Here is an 18,590-nt window from a genome sequence, read left to right on the forward strand (position 1 = left end):
AGGGAAATGCAAATCAAAACTACCATGAGATACCATCTTACACCAGTGAGAATGGCACATATTAAAAAAACTAGCAACAACAAATGTTGGCGAGGGTGTGGAGAAAAAGGAACTCTTCTGCACTGTTGGTGGGAATGCAAACTGGTCCAACCACTGTGGAAAGCTGTGTGGAGATTTCTGGACCTACTAAACATAGAGCTTCCATATGATCCAGCAATTCCACTCCTAGGTATTTACCCAAAGGACACAGAAACATCAATTCCAAAGAACACCTGCACCCCTATGTTTATAGCAGCACTGTTTACAATAGCTAAGCTTTGGAAATAGCCCAAATGCCCAAAAATAGATGACTGGATCAAGAAGATGTGGTACATATATACCATGGAATATTACTCAGCATGCAAAAAAATAAACACATGCAATTTGCAGCAACATGGATGGCGCTGGAAGGGATCATGCTCAGCGAAATAAGCCAAAAAGAAAAAGAAAAATACCGGATGGTCTCACTCATAGCAGGAATCTAGAAAACTTAAATAAGGGACCAGGAAAATGAATATAAGAAAGTGAAAATCAAAATCAACAAAAAACTATGAACCAGAGACACTTTTAGGGGGGCGGGGGCGGGAGGGGAGGGATTGGGGTCAGAATGGGGGGGCTGCAATTGTATGGGGAATATAACAATAAAATTTATAAAAAAATAGAAAATCCTTAAAAAAAAAACCACTTGAAATGCATTATCTTAGGATGCAGCGAATTCTTCCTCCTTTAAGAAAAAACACTTGAAATGCATTATCTTAGGATGCAGAGAATTCTTCCTCCTTTAAGAAGTTTGCACACATAAGGGACCAGGAAAATGAATAACTATAAGAAAGTGAAAATCAAAATCAACAAAAAACTATGAACCAGAGACACTTTTAGGGGGGCGGGGACGGGAGGGGAGGGATTGGGGTCAGAATGGGGGGGCTGCAATTGTATGGGGAATATAACAATAAAATTTATAAAAAAAAGAATTACGTAAAATAAAATATTAATAAAAAAAAAGAAGTTTGCACACAAGTTTGGATATAGGTGATGGCATCACGGTGGCAGGAGTCAGGTATCACAGGAGCAGTGATAAATGACTGTTCTTCCCAACACTGAGAAATTCTGACTTTGAAACAGGAAACTAGATTAACTTGCACTTGACTAAAGTTACTAATGAAAGTTAGGGATGGATTAAATGCTGAATGCTCTTCTGGGCTGCATTCAAGTATAGAGAAATAGAATTACACTACTGGTGACCCTGGGTCTATCACAGAAATGAGATGTCTATCTCAGGAGGCTATTACAGTCAGCAAAAAATTTAAATAATGACAATTAAAGGGTGGCTGGCTTTTCTAACTAATGAAAGTTCAATATCTTCTAATTATACTGGTGGCACAGTACAGTTGCAAAATATGACTTAGTAGCTCTAATGCAGTACTGTAATGAGTCTTTTCATTTTAGCTCTATGCTCTGTGCTTTTAAATCTCTTGGGTCTATGAAATATGCCATGGCCAAAGGGCAAAGAACTCGACATTTTTGACATGTTGGGGCAGAGTGACTGCTTAGAAAACAAAACATTTTAAAATTTCAATTTACTTCAGCAATCATTTATTACTGTTTACCCTGTGCCAATTTGTGTGCTAGATGCTGGAAATAATGCAAAGATCAATAAGGCATTAAACGTACCCTCCAGGTAGTCGCAGTATGGAGGGGAAGTAAAACACATCAAAATCATGTGTTACAGATGGGGTAGCTTGTTAACCAAGCAGAGCACAAAAAAGGGGACAGACGAGAGCTACCAGATCTGCTGATGGATGGTAATGACAGTGAAGAAGGAGATCAGAAATCTAAGAGTGAGTTAAATTTGAGCTGGGTCTTAAATCAATATGCAATGCTTCAGATTAAGCCATATAAACACTGTAAAGTAGGCATTATTTACACAGCTATTTGAAGGAAAGCATGTGACCACATGATAGAGTTGGTGGGAAAAGGCCATTTGAAAAAGGAGTTTGAGTCCTGGTTATTGTCCTGAAATAATATGTGTCTTAAATTAAAATTTACAAATGGGTGTCAGTGACTTGAGCGGCAATCTAAGAGATAATAGTGGAGCATCCTTTTTAAGAAATGTCACATTATCAAAGTTCCTAGGAGAACAAAGTAATGTAGCAAGTGGAAAATGTGAATACTAATAGCTTTGAGTTGAAAAGTGATTTAGGAGTGTTAAACCCCGAAATGAGATGGTATTTTAGGAAAACCAAAATCAATTTGTTCTGATGATTGTTTTATTGTCATGTTTGAACAAGAATGAGATGACAGAAATTTTTAAATAAATTTAAGCAACAGTCTTAAGGATAAATATTGTATTAGAGTTTATGTGACAGCATTTATTCTTTCTTAATGACTAACAAAATATTGATACAGTTTACAACCAATGGGATCTTCTATTTTATCAAATATATTAACATTCACTCTGTTATGATGTTCTAGGTCATTTTATAGATTCATTGTTTTTGGAAAATAATGGAGTCATGGACAGCTGGGTGACACTGTAGAGCTCAGTTTTCTCACCTTGTGGGCACACATCTTAAATGATAAATATAAACATTTACCTCACTGTTTCCAAGGATCTAGTTATTGATCTGACAGATTCAATGATTTTTCTTTGTCAGTTGGATCTGTGTTGAGTAATTCATCTCTCAGTGTTATATATAAGGAAAAACTGTATCTCAGCAATCTACTTTTACACTAGAAAGAGCTGACTTCTTAAGCAGGGAGATTCTAAAAGTGTACTGAGATGGGAAAAAAAAAATCCTGAAACCTGCTTTTTATGCTCTGTTCTTGATAACTTGCCTACCTGCCATGTGCTATAAGACTATGATTCAAATGAGCTCCCTGCAGAATATAGATATGAAAAGCTATGCCTTGCTTCAAGAAAACCTCCTCATCCACGCCCACTACAAAAAGTGGCGATGAGCAGTCTTCCTACAAGGAAATTTTATATATCATATTAATTCAACCTAAGATTCTCAGCTATACTAAGAATGTTTTGGTTTCCAGTATTCAGGGGAAAGTAAAATTTTTGGCTTCATAAGCATCATTTAACAGGAATTCAACTTTAGGTTGGCAAGTTGAAAAGTATTCAAGGAACTGTACTATTTTTTCTCTGTTCTGTTAGTACCATCTCTAGGATAAAATGTCTACAAAGTTCACAGGTCTGATGAGTGGACAAGAGTTGGCACTTGATAAGTATGTGCTAAAATGAAAATAAAATGGGAGGAAAAGGGATTATCGTGCTTCTGTCTAAAACTGAAAGTGAGCTAATAGTCTGTGCACAGCCAAATGTTGGCACCAAAATGAATCTTGCAGAAGGACTTCGCTGGGGACTTTGTTTCTGGTGGCAGATTTCTTAAACAGCACTGCTCTGTCTCAACGGCTACTGGCTCAGTGGGTTTGACAGGAGAAAAAACTCACTGTGTCAGGAGTTAAAAAGGCTGACTCCAACAGTTCCTAACAAGCCAGATAGGGACAGTCACACAGAACCATTTCTATGTTTTTTTCTCTTTCATTCTCTCCCTCTCTCTTCTCTTTTTTCATATTAAAGATACCATTTTAAAAATATGTCACTTGGCATTTGCATTCCTCTTAGATATGAATGTAATGGTCCAGCTGGGAGTTCCAGAATAAAAATTAAACTGAATTTTTTATTATGTTTATGGAGAATGGAGCTCACTTAGCTGATTATTTTAGGAAGGAGGTGCATTTTTAAAAAAAAAAAAGATTTATTTTTTATTCATTTATGCATACAAGAACTGGGGTGTAGGCCAGAGGTGCAGGCAGTGATAGAATTCACCAAAGACAGTGTGGGGTGCCAAACAGACAGACTGACTGAAACAGATTGCTGAGGGGAGCAGCGGGTAAGACAGGAGCGTTCTGCTGCTCCCTGTAGGTTAGCTTCCTGGCCGGAGATGGAACTCTTGCTGCAACGGCTGCCTATAGCTTGATAGTGCTGTGCCAACAGGGAGGACCAAGATGGTGCATTCTTGAGACCTATAAATTAGCTATAAAGAAGCTACTGAAACACATAGTGAATGACAGCCAGTGACACCCAGTTGATAGGATGAACTTGTATTCTGGTTTTGTACACAGTTATACAAATTATTCAAGTCCAATCTGCTTCTCTATCTTTAAATAGAGGGACTAACCCTGGATTTGGATGTAGTAACTTAAGCAACAATCATAAAGAGAGGGAGTCATTGGGTATTCTATTGATGTTATTATTTTTTTATTGAGGTAACAATAGGTTTCAGGTGTGTATCATTATAGATCAACATATGTTATAGTAGATTAAGTTAATCACTAAAATTCCAATTATATCCTTGATCATGCAACTGACCCATTTTATCAGATTGACCCAACTCCTCCTTCATTCTTTTCCGGTAATCACTAATTTAGTCTTATAGTCTGTTTGCTCATTTTTTTTGCTTTTTTTTTTTAGTTCATTGAGAAATGACTACATCTGGAGAGTCGAATGCTAAACATGTCATTTTTGATGAGTCGACCAGTTTAAAGGGATTTTATTAGAATGTGGCAATATTCAGTAAATTTGTTAGGATAAGCCCACAAATTATTTTTAGATCTGAAATAATACAAGCAACGCCTCCCATATAAATGACATTTGTGGAATACATTGATATTTGACTTTTTTTTTTACATTTTGAAAAGATAGGTTTATTAGGAAAAGAAGGAAAAATAGAGGCACCTGTATAGTCAAAGAAGGTATGGGAGCTGCTAATATTTGACATTTGTGCTTCCTGTCCTTGGCTGGTTAGTAATATTTTGCTTTCCTTACCTGGTCAGTTCTCTTGGTTGCTCTGCTGCTCTTCAGATGCCCACATTTACCCTAAACAGTCCTGTTGCTTTGGGAAAAGTGACCACCATTGGTTAATTTTGGAGTGATGGCTAAGCCTAAATCCATCAGTGAAATAGCTTCTTCTGCATTATTGACTCAAAGATAAGCAAGTACTAAGTACTTCATACAATCAATCCAAAAGAGATGAATGATGTTTGTGGGGGGATTTCTTACAAGGTATCCTCCCACTTTTTTTGCCTCTTTCTTAGTGGTGGGTGTGGTATGGTAACTTGCATTTGAAGATGCATTAACCTACCTATACCCCTAAATCATATACTGTGTTGTAAATGAAGATTACCTCATTAAAAAAATAATAGAAATACAGTTATCAAAACAAGGTTTTTTGGGGGGTCTCCCTGGTGATGCAAGGGTTAAGATGCATCACTCTGAAGCTATCTGCAGCCACTGTAGCATGAATTCCATCCCTGGTCAGGATGCTAACCCACATGGCACTGCAGACCTCTCCTGTCTCCTGTGTTGCTGCCCTCACCAGTGTATTTCAGTAGATCTGCCTGTTCTGCTCCCCACTCTGTCTCTGGTGAATCCTCTCACCCTGCTCACCTCTGGCCTATACCCCAGTTCTTGTATGCAGAAATAAGTCTTTAAAAAAATGCCTTTTTTTGACATACTAATTAAGACATTATTCTTTACTAATGCATTAAACAGCAATTTCCAGAAGCAACTCTAATAATGACTGTAATTTATAAAGTGTTAAATGTAAATAATATTTTGACATATTTACAATAACTGTAAATGTGCTATGAAAACATCTAGTTTTTGTTGGTAACAAAGTGACATACTATTATGACCTGAGATCTAGCTTTATAATAAAGGGAAAACCCAGGGTTAATTTAGTGTTTTGTTTTGTTTTGTTTTGTTTTTTACTTTCAAAATATATCAATATATTGCTTCTTATCACCACCTCATCTTCTATAGTTCTATTCCAAGACAGTATCATCTTATACCTGGGTTATTATTTTTAAAGTGACATTTCTATATTCAATCATTTTTAAAAAGACATTTCTATGTTCAATCTTGTCTTTTATCTCCCTCACCCCCAAATCATCCTCAATACTCTTTGCAACTCTGGGACACTTTCTTGTGGGGAAGGACCCTGTTATAGTTTCAACAAAGGAGGTTTCATTTCCATAGGTCAAAAGGAAGTTCATTTAAATATACCTGTAGAAGAAAACCTTTGGATAATTTTAGTCTACTCAAATGTCCCATTTCCAAAAGGTCAAAATAGATTTTATATACAATTTGAAACTGAGTTGTAATGTTTTATACATTGAACTCTCATAGTCTTAATTATTTGAAATGAAAATGCCCAATATTGTTTTATTAAACTTAGGCATGACTTACAGAAATGAGTACCTTACTTATTAATAATATGCCTTTAATTTATTATGGGAAGACTTTACAGATTGATTTTCAATATTTGAACAAGTTTGTTTCAATTGAATTTAAAATAAAACTAGTCTAATCAGGTTTATTTCATTCCAGTAAATCTCTTCCAATTTTTGGTAGGCTATATTTTCAAAGGAAAATATCCTTAGTGATTTAAGGATCAGAATTAATATTTTATCTCATGAATAAAATAAAGTGGCAAGGAAATTTGTAATACTGAAGTATGGCGATTATTACTTTTACAGTTTACTCATTGGCTTACTCAGAAAAATATGACATGGAAATCATTATAGTAAATATCCAGTAAGCTTCTACGAAGTGACATTGGATAGTGGGTCAAGTAAGATAATTTTGGAGTCAGATGTGCATTACATCCAGGCTTTCACTGAGGTTAATTGTGTATCAGTGTAAAATTGCTTAACATACAATATTTAAAAGAAAGGGCACCCCTTTTCCTGCTTCCTGATCTGTGTGAGTAAACCTGTGTGAAATATGTTTGTGAAAACTATGAGTTTCTTACTTTTAAATATGGTTTTAGCTGTAGACTCTTTGGGATATATTATATATGAAGTTGAGTAAGTGCTCCTTTAATGCTAGTTTCATAGTCTGTTTGTTTTTTTTTTATCAAGAATAGATGTTGTATTTTGCCAATTTATTTTTCAGTATTTATTTTTTTAAGTTTTCTTATTTTTAATTTATTTTTAAAATGTTTAAATTTATTGTTTTATACTTATATCTGTTACATCATTGTGCATTCCCCGTAAAATTACCACCACCAATTCATCTGTGAACCATCACCATAGTCCCTTGTGCTCTTTTATTCCTTATTTTGACCCCTTATCAGCATTTATTGAAAATAATGATTTTTTTATTGTATTGATTTGATGGATTATATTAATTGAATTTCAAACCAGTTTTGCATACCTGAGATAAACTTGCTGCAATGTAATATTATTTCTACATTATTGGATTCAGTTCATTTAATTTTGTTGATTATCTTTACATTTATGTTCACAAGAAATATTTAACTATAGTTTTCCACTTGTAGCTTTCTGGTGTTGATATTCTGATAAATCTGGAGTTAGAATTACTTTTTTCTGCTTGTATCCTCTGGAAGACACTGTAGAGAATTGTTATCACTGATTTCTTAAATTCAACTCACCAATGAACCCATATATGTCTGGTGATTTTATTAATTATTGATTCAATTTTATCAATTATTGATTATAGATATAGGTCCTTTTAGATTATCTCAGTCCTCTTATGTGAGTTTTGGCAAATTGTATCTATTTTATCTAGGTTGCCAAATTTGTGGGCATAGAGTTGTTCATAGTTTTCTTACTCTTTTTTTTTTTACAGAGTTGTTATTGACATAGAGCATTATATTAGTTTCAAGTGTACATATAATAATTCCATCTATGTACATATATGATCACATCAGTATTATAAGACAAGTTAACATCCATCACCACTCATAGTTGTAATTTTTGCTGTGATGGCAACTTTTAAGATATACTTTTTTACCAATATTCATAATCTACAATGCAGTGCAGAGGCCTCTGATTATGGTATTTGATTTAGACATTTCTCTCTGTAGTTTATGACTTTCTGCCTTATAGAAGTTGATGTTATGTTGTGAAGCATATACACATGGGACTATTATGTCTTTTTGGCAGATGGATGCCTTTATCATTATGTAATGCCCTGATAACTTCCCTTGCTTTGAAATCTCTTCTGTCTGAGCGTAGTAGAGCTACTCTGTTCTCTTTGCATGAGTATCACATGGCATGTATTTTTACATCCGTTTATTTGTAATCTATATGCCTTTTATTTAAAGCGGGTTTCTTATAGACAACATATAGTTAAATCTTGTTTTTTATCTATTATGACAACCTCTGTCTTTTAATTGGTGGATTTAGACCAAGAACATTCAATCTGACTGTTGTTGATACAACTGAATTAATGTCTACCATATTTGATACTATTTTCCAATTGTTACATGGCTTCTTTTGGCTTTATACCTCTTTTCTGACTTTTTAAAAAATTATTTATTTATTTATGCATACAAGAGCTGAGGTACAGGCCAGAGATGGGGGGGGGGTTAAGAGGATTCACCAGAGACAGAGTGGGAAACAGAACAGGCAGACTGACTGAAACACACTGCTGAGGGGAGCAGCAGTCGAGACAGGAGAGGTCTGCTTCGCCATGTGTGTTGCTCCCTGGTCGGTCGGGGATTGAACTCGTGCTGCAAAGACTGCAGATTGCTTATAGTGCGGTTCTTAACCACTTGTGCCACAGGGAGGCCCCTCTTTTCTGACTTTTGTAGCTATAATTCAGTATTTATACAAATCCATTTTGCATCCTTTCTTAGCATACCAATTATACTTTTAGAAAATAATTTTAATGATTGCCCTAGAGTTTGCAATATAAAATTACAACTAAGTTCAATTTCAAATAATTCTGTACTCCTTCCCAAGTTATGAGAATACCTTATCACAATGTAATCCTAAAACCTCCTTCCCAGCTGCTGTATTATTATTATTATTATTATTATTATTATCATTCATTTTCCTAATGTAATCATATGCATCAACATATGCATGTTCAGAAAAAGGTAGTTAAGTTTCTGTTGTTTTTCATTATTAAACACTGCTAGTGTTAGAGGGAAGTTTATTACAGTACCTGTTTAGCTTTTCATTTTTGAGACATTGACTTAGCACACTGAAAAAAAATGCAATAAGAGTGGAAAATTATTTAGAATGGAGAAAAATACTATCAATTCTCCTACCTCACAGGATGGACTTCATTTTTGATTGCCTCCTGCTAACAGATGGCTGTTCATGATCTTCATTGAGGAGGGGGACATCTCAATTCATTCTCAAGAGGCCATATGTTTCCAAGCAAAACTACTGTCCTATTTGGCAGTATTCCATCTCAGTGCAGGAGAAATTGGGTCAGTGAAGACAAAATATCTCTCCATCAGAGTTTAGTTGCATTGCCAATTGGTCCAAAGAAATTGTACATTTGGAGATAGGGAAATTGTAGCTATAAGTCTCCTTACTTAAGAAACCTGAAGTCAGAAATTAAATTATCAACATAAAGCAAATCACTAAGGCAACTTTTTAAAAAAACACTGTTTCTGAGGTAATTTGGTCATTGACAGGTATGACAAAGGTGTACAAGAAAGAGAAGACTTCCAAATATTAAATTTTGTATGAGAGTAGGCAACAATATTAATTTCAATGGCGTGGACTTTGTCTGACATATTCCTAGAGATAACTTAACAGTTGGAATAAGCAATCCTGTTAAATTAGGCTGTGCACATACATACAGGCTTAACAGGATAAGGTAGCAGAAAATGTCTGTGTTGACCCCATGACGCTAATCTTAGCAGAAGATAAGAATAACAATGATGTACATTCAAAAAACAGTCTTCAGTGACTTTTTGTGTTGATTATTTCATTTAATTCTTGAGACATCCATTGAAGTAGTAACTTTAATTTTATTTTTTTCAGATGAGAGATAGCATACAAATTTATCAAGATCACATAGTTCATAAGTGTTGAAGCAGGGACTCAACCTCACAACTTTGAACTCTTAAGTCCTGGTCTGAAATTCACATTTCTCTGAATTTCAGAATCAAAATTCATTCTTCTTTCACTGGAATGATATTCAACTTTCCCTTGAGAGAATGACTTATATTTTACTATTATTTCTTTGAATAACTTGGAGGAAATATATAACAAAGAAGAAATAATATATAACTTCATGAAGACTCAGGGAGATGTTTTTTACAGTTAAAAGAAAGGCTCAAATATTCTTCACATGAGAGAATCATAAAAGGCTGTAAGGGGAATGATGGTTACAAATAACCTTTCCATGAGTGGTCAGCCATTTTCACCCCTGCTTTATACCTTTTTCACCTATTTGTTACTTTTTTACAGTTTGAGAAAGGAAAACATTATCTGATTCCTCCAGTCAGCAGAATGTTATTTGTAATCTAATAAATTATAGCTTTATGATTCTGAACATTTGTAAAGATAAAACTGTGCAATATATAAGAAAAAAAAACTGTAAAATAAAATTCATGCTGTGGGTAGTGGGGGCAGAGGAAGAAATCTATAATGACAGAGTATTCATAGTAACTATTATCATTTAGGAGTTTGGCAACTGCATGATTAAAAAGTAAACTCTTACTTTTTGCATTATTTGAATTTTTTCTCTGCATGTATTCATACATTTCCAAGAGAATCCCACTCAAAAGGACCAAGCAAATAGGTATAATAATTATTTTCCTTATGCGTAAGACATCATAGACAAGATGTCCTAAAAAAGAAATATATATATATATAATTTATTTCTATATATCCCTCAGTATTGACAACGCCTAAAAGTCAAAAGGAAAATGTGGGAAGTTTGGATTTTTAATTTAAGAGGTATGCCTACTTGAAAATTGTCAAGAGCCACCTACTTTTAATCATTTCCTCTTACCTGAGCACAGACAAAAGAAGAACAAAAGATTTTTAAAAATCATATCTTCTTTACATAGACCCTAAGGCTGAATTTTTTTAAGTGAAGGGAGGTATTCAATTTGGGAGTGGTGGGAGCTTTCCCCCTAACAAATGCAAGGAAATTTTAAAAATACAGAATAATTATAGAGATAAGATTCATTGAGTATAGTAATTTAGGAAATGTGCTCACAGAATTAAATCAATATTACTGTATCTCTTGTGAACACAATTTTAAATATTAACTCTCTTTTCCTTCTAGGGTTAGATTATTGATTACAGAAATTGCTCCCAAACCTGCATTCTGAATAATTGCACTTACATGCTTGTTTTTCCCCCTAGTACCATGAAAATTGCAGCATTCAGATCAATAAGGATATAAAATGAGAGGAACAGAAACAGTGATTTCTGCCTTTCCCAGGCATTTTACATTTTTACATTTCTGCAAACACAAATACTTGTCTGCAATTACTTTCCTCTGAGGGTTAGGTTTTCTGAAGCCTTTCAAATGAGAAAAATGAGAAATACTGGATACATTTTTGTTTTGTTTTGCTCATTTTTCTTATCACATCCTATTGGTTTGTCAGCTATACATCCCAGGATTCCTCCTTCAGATATCTTCATGTTTAGTTTCATTTGTTTGCATCTAGTCCAAAAAAATAATGGTTAAAATTCCAAGGGAAGTTTTGCCTGTACTTAGGATAGACTACACAAACATGCTGCACTTTTTTTTAAAGATTTATTTATTTATACAAGCACTTGGATACAGTCAGAGGCATGGGAGGGTGAGAGAATTCACTAGAGAGAGCAGGGAGCAGAATAGGCAGACGGACCAAAGACACTGCTGAGGGGAGCAGCGGGCGAGGCAGGAGAGGTCTGCCACACCATGTGGATATCTCCCTGGCCTGCCGGGCATCGAACCCTAGCGGCAGAGGCTGCAGACAGCTTCAGAGTGTGGCACTCAACCTGCTGTACCACCCGGGAGGCCCTGCTGCACTTATTTTGATCAATATTGCCACTGTAAATCAAGACTAGGACTTAAAATCAGTAAGCACTATTTACTCAGATTGGCTGAACTTAGTTTTGTTTTCTTTTTTTTTTCAAAATTAATCTTAAATTGATTTGGATATTACAAAGGATCAATTAGTTATATTTATTTTTTAGGGAATGTAAACTTGTATTGTTTTTGTGATGTCTGAAAATAATGTAAAAGATACTCACCTGCTATTTTTTAAATGATAGTGATATCAGAACTTATCTATAAAGAGTTGACATTTTGCTTCTGCTTAAGGCTCTCTAAATTGTTAAAAAGTACCAGGCAGCATTAACCTGGACCAGGGTGGGTCCTTTAAAAACAAAAAAAACATCTATCAAGACTTTAGAAAGAATGTAGGTTCTAGAACCAAGTGCATATGAGTTTGAATCAAATGTTTACTGTAGGCCGGTTGTGTAATTTTGGTCAAAATGTTTAAATCTTGCCAAAATTTAGTTCCATTATTTGTACAATATGGTAACATTAGCTTTTGCAGATGAAATTGGTATTAGAATTAGAAAATTTACTCCTTGTAAAATGGTTAGCAGTGTATCAAGCATAGTAAGCATTCAAAATATTAACTATTAATTTTGTCACTCTCCTTATTGTTAAATAATCCATAGTAACTTCAATCAGGGACAACTCTATTTTCCTATCTGTTTCATTTACCATAGTATGTGATAGATGATAAACTCTTGTAGAATAAGTGAACAAAAGTGATTAGATGGAAAGAAATAATGAAGAAAAAAAAAACATTTAGAGTATTAGAGCCTGTCTTTGTTGACATTTATACATCCCAGTATTCCTAGGTAAAAACTTCTTTATGACTCAGCATAAAAATATCTTTATTTTTTTAAGTATTGCTTACTGGTTTTGATTTTGCTAGAATTTAGGATGTTGCTAATTGTCTTAAGATATATGGTTGCAAATTCCTAACCTTGTATTAAACCACCATGCCCCAAGGACCTTTGTTCACACATTTTTTGATTCTATGGATTGCATTCAGCTAAGGTAATGAGATGAAATTACCCTTGCTTGATGACTCCCCAGGTTCCTTGAGAAAGAACAGTGCCTGTTCTCATGGGTGCGAAAGGTCATAAGGAGCAGAAAGATTTCAGTAAGGTCCCAGAATGTCAGCTTCTTTTTTTCCCTAGAATTCCCCCGCTACTGTCCAATTTTCTTTTTATCACAACAATGTAGTTAAAGTTGAGGTGAAAATGGAATATAAAGAAAATTCTCTTAGATCAAAATAGTTGCATATATGCCATGGTATAGCATTTCCTGTCTCCACCCCCCCCCCCAACCCCTTAAAGAGATTTAAGCATCTTCAGGGGAATTTCTGTAAGTTTCTGATATCATCCTGTGAATTTTCAGTTACTTTATTTTGAATGGTAAAGTTCTACTTGGGGAATACATACTAGTTGAAAATGTCCTCTATCAGTGCTTGTTTAGGGTAATTATAGAAGCCACTGGATACTCTCAAATTAACAAGGGAAAAACTGGAGGGAAATAAAATTAAGTTATATTTAGTGATTATTTCTGGGAATGGATTTCACAGTTGTAAATATAAGCAGTAATTATAAAAAAGTGTTTTAAGAACCTCCTTATAAATAGCAGTAGATTAAGTGGCTGCATTATAATAGATTTCACACATATAACTTGGTAGGATATGTTAAAAACATACTAATTTGACATCCATTGCATATAATTTGATACAACTTTGAAAAAAGTGGAAAATGTGTGTTCTAAAAATCAAGGCAACTCAAAAAAATATCCTGTAAAACCTATACACTAATGGTTAAGTGGAACAAGGAGAGTTTTAATGAAAATTTTTATAAAGTATCAGTATAAAGTTAGCAATATTTCTTAGTTATTATGGTACTACATATATGTAATTTCATGTATTATATTAAAGTTAAAAACTAAGTATCAAAAACTTCATATTTTTTAAAAAGTGTGCAAAGAAAATGCTAAGCAAATATGCCCATTATGTATATGTTTATATTTATAGTTATATTCTTGTTGATATAATTTCTAAGCATATACAGTAGTTTATTTTTATTACTACCCCGCATCTCTGAATATTTTGCAGAATATCCAATCACTTAATTTTGGTGTGTGTGAGTGTGTGTGTATGTAGAAGGGAGGTCTAGATGTGGAGCAATCTGAAATGTCTGTGATACCAAAAGTGAGCTCATATTACCAGAAAAGTTAGGCATTTCTTACCATAATTTTTCTATTTCTTTCTCTATTATTTAAATGTAATTTCTCCCTATGAAACTCTATCCGTGACTCACTCAGCAGAATGTATAAATTCAGAGGAATATAAATACCTAATAGCCAAAATCTTTCTTGCTCTCACCATTCCACAAAGCCAAATAAAGTACTGTAAAATAAAACAAATAAGAAGTCTCACAAATATCAGAAAGATCGATAAATCCCTTTACTAAACAATGAGTTAAGTGTTCTAAAGAACATCTTTTAGAGCTATAAAACAATGCTCAATGGTGAAGGTAGATATTTAATATATTCAGCAGGTCTTTTATGATAACATAATTTTATTTCTTCTTTTGAAAGTATATATTTATTCATGGACATTTGTGTACCATATTCAGAAATATACGAATTTGGAAACTTATTTTAAATAACTAGACAACTTTGAACATTAAAAACAATTTACTCAAGGAGTATTTAGAGCACATTAACAAAGAGGATGCCAGTAAAGATAATCCACATTACTTTAAAATCAACTTTTTTTTTTGAAACAACTTACTGAACAAAACTACGTGCTTCTGATAGTGATTGTGTTTAGTTCCTGATCCTTTACCTTATAAAATTGTTATTGTTAATAACTTGTTGCACAATCACCAAAAGGCAAAAGAGTAAATATTTCCATTAATAGTTAGACCTGGTACTATGGCAATAAAATTGAGATTGTTATCCTTTTACTGGATATTATGTTTGAATGCCTTCTATCATCATTTGATGAAACTCCTGGGGTCAGATAGATCATTTAGCTGGATTTTGGGTCACTCAATGAATGGTTAGTCATTAAATATAACACATCTTACATGACATCCCTTGCTTTTCACTAAACCTTGCCACTTAATGCATTTTCTGTCATGTAGGTATATGATTTGTTATGTTTTAATGGCTTAACCAAATAGAATGTCTTGTTTTGCATAGTTTCTCACTAAGACTGTTAACTCTTGGAAGGTTATCTTTGAAATAATTGGTAATCACACAGGGAGATATTTAGATCCTGTCCAAAACAAAAAGATAAGTCATCTTTCCACATATTTATCTTCCTCCCAAATGCACCTAATCATTATAGCAACTTTGCACTGATTCTAGAGAGATGCGTGAATGAATAGTTAGTTAAAATGGATATTAAGGTACAAATTATTTCCATGGAAACTTCCTAATAACTACTTTAGAAAGAAAAACAAAAACTGTGTTCCAAGACCCCATTAATTACATTTCTGATGTAATGAACTTTTAACTTATGATTCAATTGGTATATGTGTGAAATAAAAAGTGTGACTCATTTCTTTGTTCTTAGAAAACTCATTAAATTGTGTGATTCCACGAGTAGAGGGTTTTTTGGTAAAAATCAGTTTTTAATTTAAAAAGAAGTAGGAGTTTTCCATATCTACCTCAAAAAGGAACATTGACTCAATTAGAATGCCAGAGAAGTAAAGACCTTTTTTATTTTTTTTAATTTTTTAAAAATATGATCATTTTATTTTTTTATTTTTGATTTTTAAAGATTTATTTATTTATACATACAAGAATTGGGCATAGGCCAGAGTTTTAGGAGGTGAGAGGACTCACTAGAGACAGAGTGGGGAACAGAACAGGCAGGTAACTGTAACACACTGCTGAGGGGAGCAGTGGGTGGGTCAGGAGAGGTCTGTTGCACCGTGTGGGTAGTTCCCTGTCCGGGGATGGAACTCATGCTGCAGTGGCTGCAGTGAGCCTCATAGGTTGTGTCTGAACCCTTTGTGTCACCAGGGAGGCCCTAAAGAACTTTTTTAAAGAGTTCTAGTTTTAAAAGTAAAATATATATTTTTCACAAGAAGTTTGGGAAGAAATATAGATTGATTGTTTCCATACTGAAAGAAGAGAAAAGACACTTTCACTTCCTGCATTTGGTAGCAAGAGAAAGATCAACTTGATATGTAACTCTAATATCATCTTTAGTTCTGTAAGTATAACTATATGCAGAAATATGACATAATCTTCATATATAGAAAAACACTTTGGAAAATGGAGCATAAAATTTTGTTTAAAAAGTTAAAGATGGGGCCTCCCTGGTGGCGCAGCGGTTGAGCACTGGGTTGCGAAGCTGCCTGCAGCCTCTGCAGCGCCGGTTCGATCCCGGCTGCTTCCCGGACACAGGAGTAGGGTCCCACATGGTACGCAGACCTCTCCTGCCGCCCGCTGCTACCCTCAGCAGTGTACTTCGGTCCTTCTGCCTGTTCTGCTCCCAGCTCTGGCTCTGGTGAATTCTCTCACCCTCCCGCGCTTCTGACTGTACCCAGTGCTTGTATAAACAAACAAACAAACAAACAAACAAATCTCAAAAAAAAAAGTTAAAGATGGTAGAAATGCTGGTTTAAAGTATTATCTGGAAAGTATGACTACTTTTAAAATTGTTTGTATCCCTCCTATATCCAGTTGCTCTACTAATGATTCTACTAATCATTTTCTCACCCCTCTTTTCCAAACATATATTTACTAACACTGGAATCAGTAAAACCACAATTACTGGACAAATCCCACACTGCTCAGGATTACCTGTGAACAGGGAGAAACTGTTGTTTTCTAACAAGGGGAGACAGTAAATAAATGCAATAAATATATAATGGGTGAAATAATAAGTTCTAAGGAAAAAAAATAGGGCAGTAAAAGAGGATTGGAAGAATGTGCATGTGTGCATGCTACAGGTGGTTGATACATTTTTGACAGACTGTCCGGGGAAGGTGCCAATGACAAGATTCAAAAACATGGGGCAGGAGAAATGGCGGTACCCATGACTATCTCTGCAGAAATATCCACCTAGACATAATAACTACAGCTGTCTAAAGGAGCAGTCCCTGTTCCCAGAGAGGAATATGCCTGGCGTTTTGGAAGAACATCAAAGAGGCTCGAAAAACTAAAAGAAATAAGAGAGGAGATAAGGTCAGAAAGATCACAGCATCACAACTATCTCAGTCCTTGTGAATTAAATTAAGACTTTTGGATTCCCCTCTCTGAAATGGAGACTTTGAGAAACCTTTAAGGAGAGAAAATACATGTTTCAATGTTGGAGTCTGTGTTCTGAATAATCTGAATAGAGTTGAGGAAGGCGACCCGAAGAAAGGAAATAAATTATATGACAGATAAATTTGACTTTGGTAAGTGGGAGAACAATAGAAGTGACAAGAAGTGGTGAGATTTAAGTATTTGTTGACCAGGGAATAGACAGAATTTGCTGATGAATATGATATAGGTTATAAAAGAAAAGTTGAATGAATTAAAAACTGTCATTGATTTTGTCTAAGAAATGGGAATAATTGAAATATTATCAATTGAGATAGGGGAGACAGTGGAAGAAGCCAAACTGAGGGGTGGGATAGAGATATTAGAACTTCAGTTTTTTACATGTTGAGGTCAGGTTGTCTGTTAGATTGGAATAAAATTATATTTTCATTATAGAAGAAAATGGAGAGGCTGAGTAGACAACTGAATTCATGAATGTGCGGTAGGGGTTCTCAGCAAATAGATGATATTTATATACACCATTTTTCTTTTACCCATTTGGTCTGTGCTTTAAAGCCTTGAGGAGTAAGATTGGGGTATGAGTATTACCTTCAACACAGCATGGTTTTCATAAATTTAGGTGGGAAAGTTAGACATTGGTCACTTATACAATTTCAAACAGTGATCTAATTGTAATACTGGTAGCTTTAAAATAAACATAACCACAATTATATATCTTTTTGATATCCCCACCGCTCTAATAATGAGCACATAGGGCTATAGGTTGGTTTTGGAGAATCATGATTTTTAGTTTAGACTTTTGGCCAGAGATGCAGCACACAGCAACATGCAAGTTCATCATGAAATTGTTCTCAACTTTGGATCAAAACTCTCTTTAGTGATACTTTCCTCAGCATATGTATCTCTCTCAAGCCCGATGGTGATAAGAACAGAATTCAGATTTTCAAATCCAGCCCGCATTCTGAGACTGTTAACCAAGGAATACTCCAGCTAGTATGATTTTTCTCTCCCTCCTCTGCCCCCACAATCTCTTTTCCCCAAGGAAGCTCATTCTCTGAGTCATAGTGCAAAATGCATGAGGCAATTGCCCAGGATCTTCATGCCCTAAGGATGTTTCTTGCCTGCAGTTGTCCTACATGTGGCACTGGAGGCATCATCATTTTCTTCTGTAATGAAAATTTCCTATTAATTGGAACAAGTGTACTCCATAGGGATAGGAATCTGTTCGGTGAGCATTATTTGGAATGACTATTTTATTCCAATCTACTCGCTGTCAATTCTATAAAAATTAAAAGACAAATATTATGCAAATAAATTTGGGAGTATTTAGGTCTCATATACTTTAATTTCTAAGGATTGGAAAGTGGACAAGGCATTGCCAATAGTGCAGAGAAGGAGGAAGCACACACAAAAAAATACATTTTTCTATACCAGGTTATGTGAC

This window comes from Talpa europaea (genome assembly GCF_964194135.1).
Source record: "Talpa europaea genome assembly, chromosome: 1".
In the NCBI taxonomy this organism is placed as follows: Eukaryota; Metazoa; Chordata; class Mammalia; order Eulipotyphla; family Talpidae; genus Talpa; species Talpa europaea.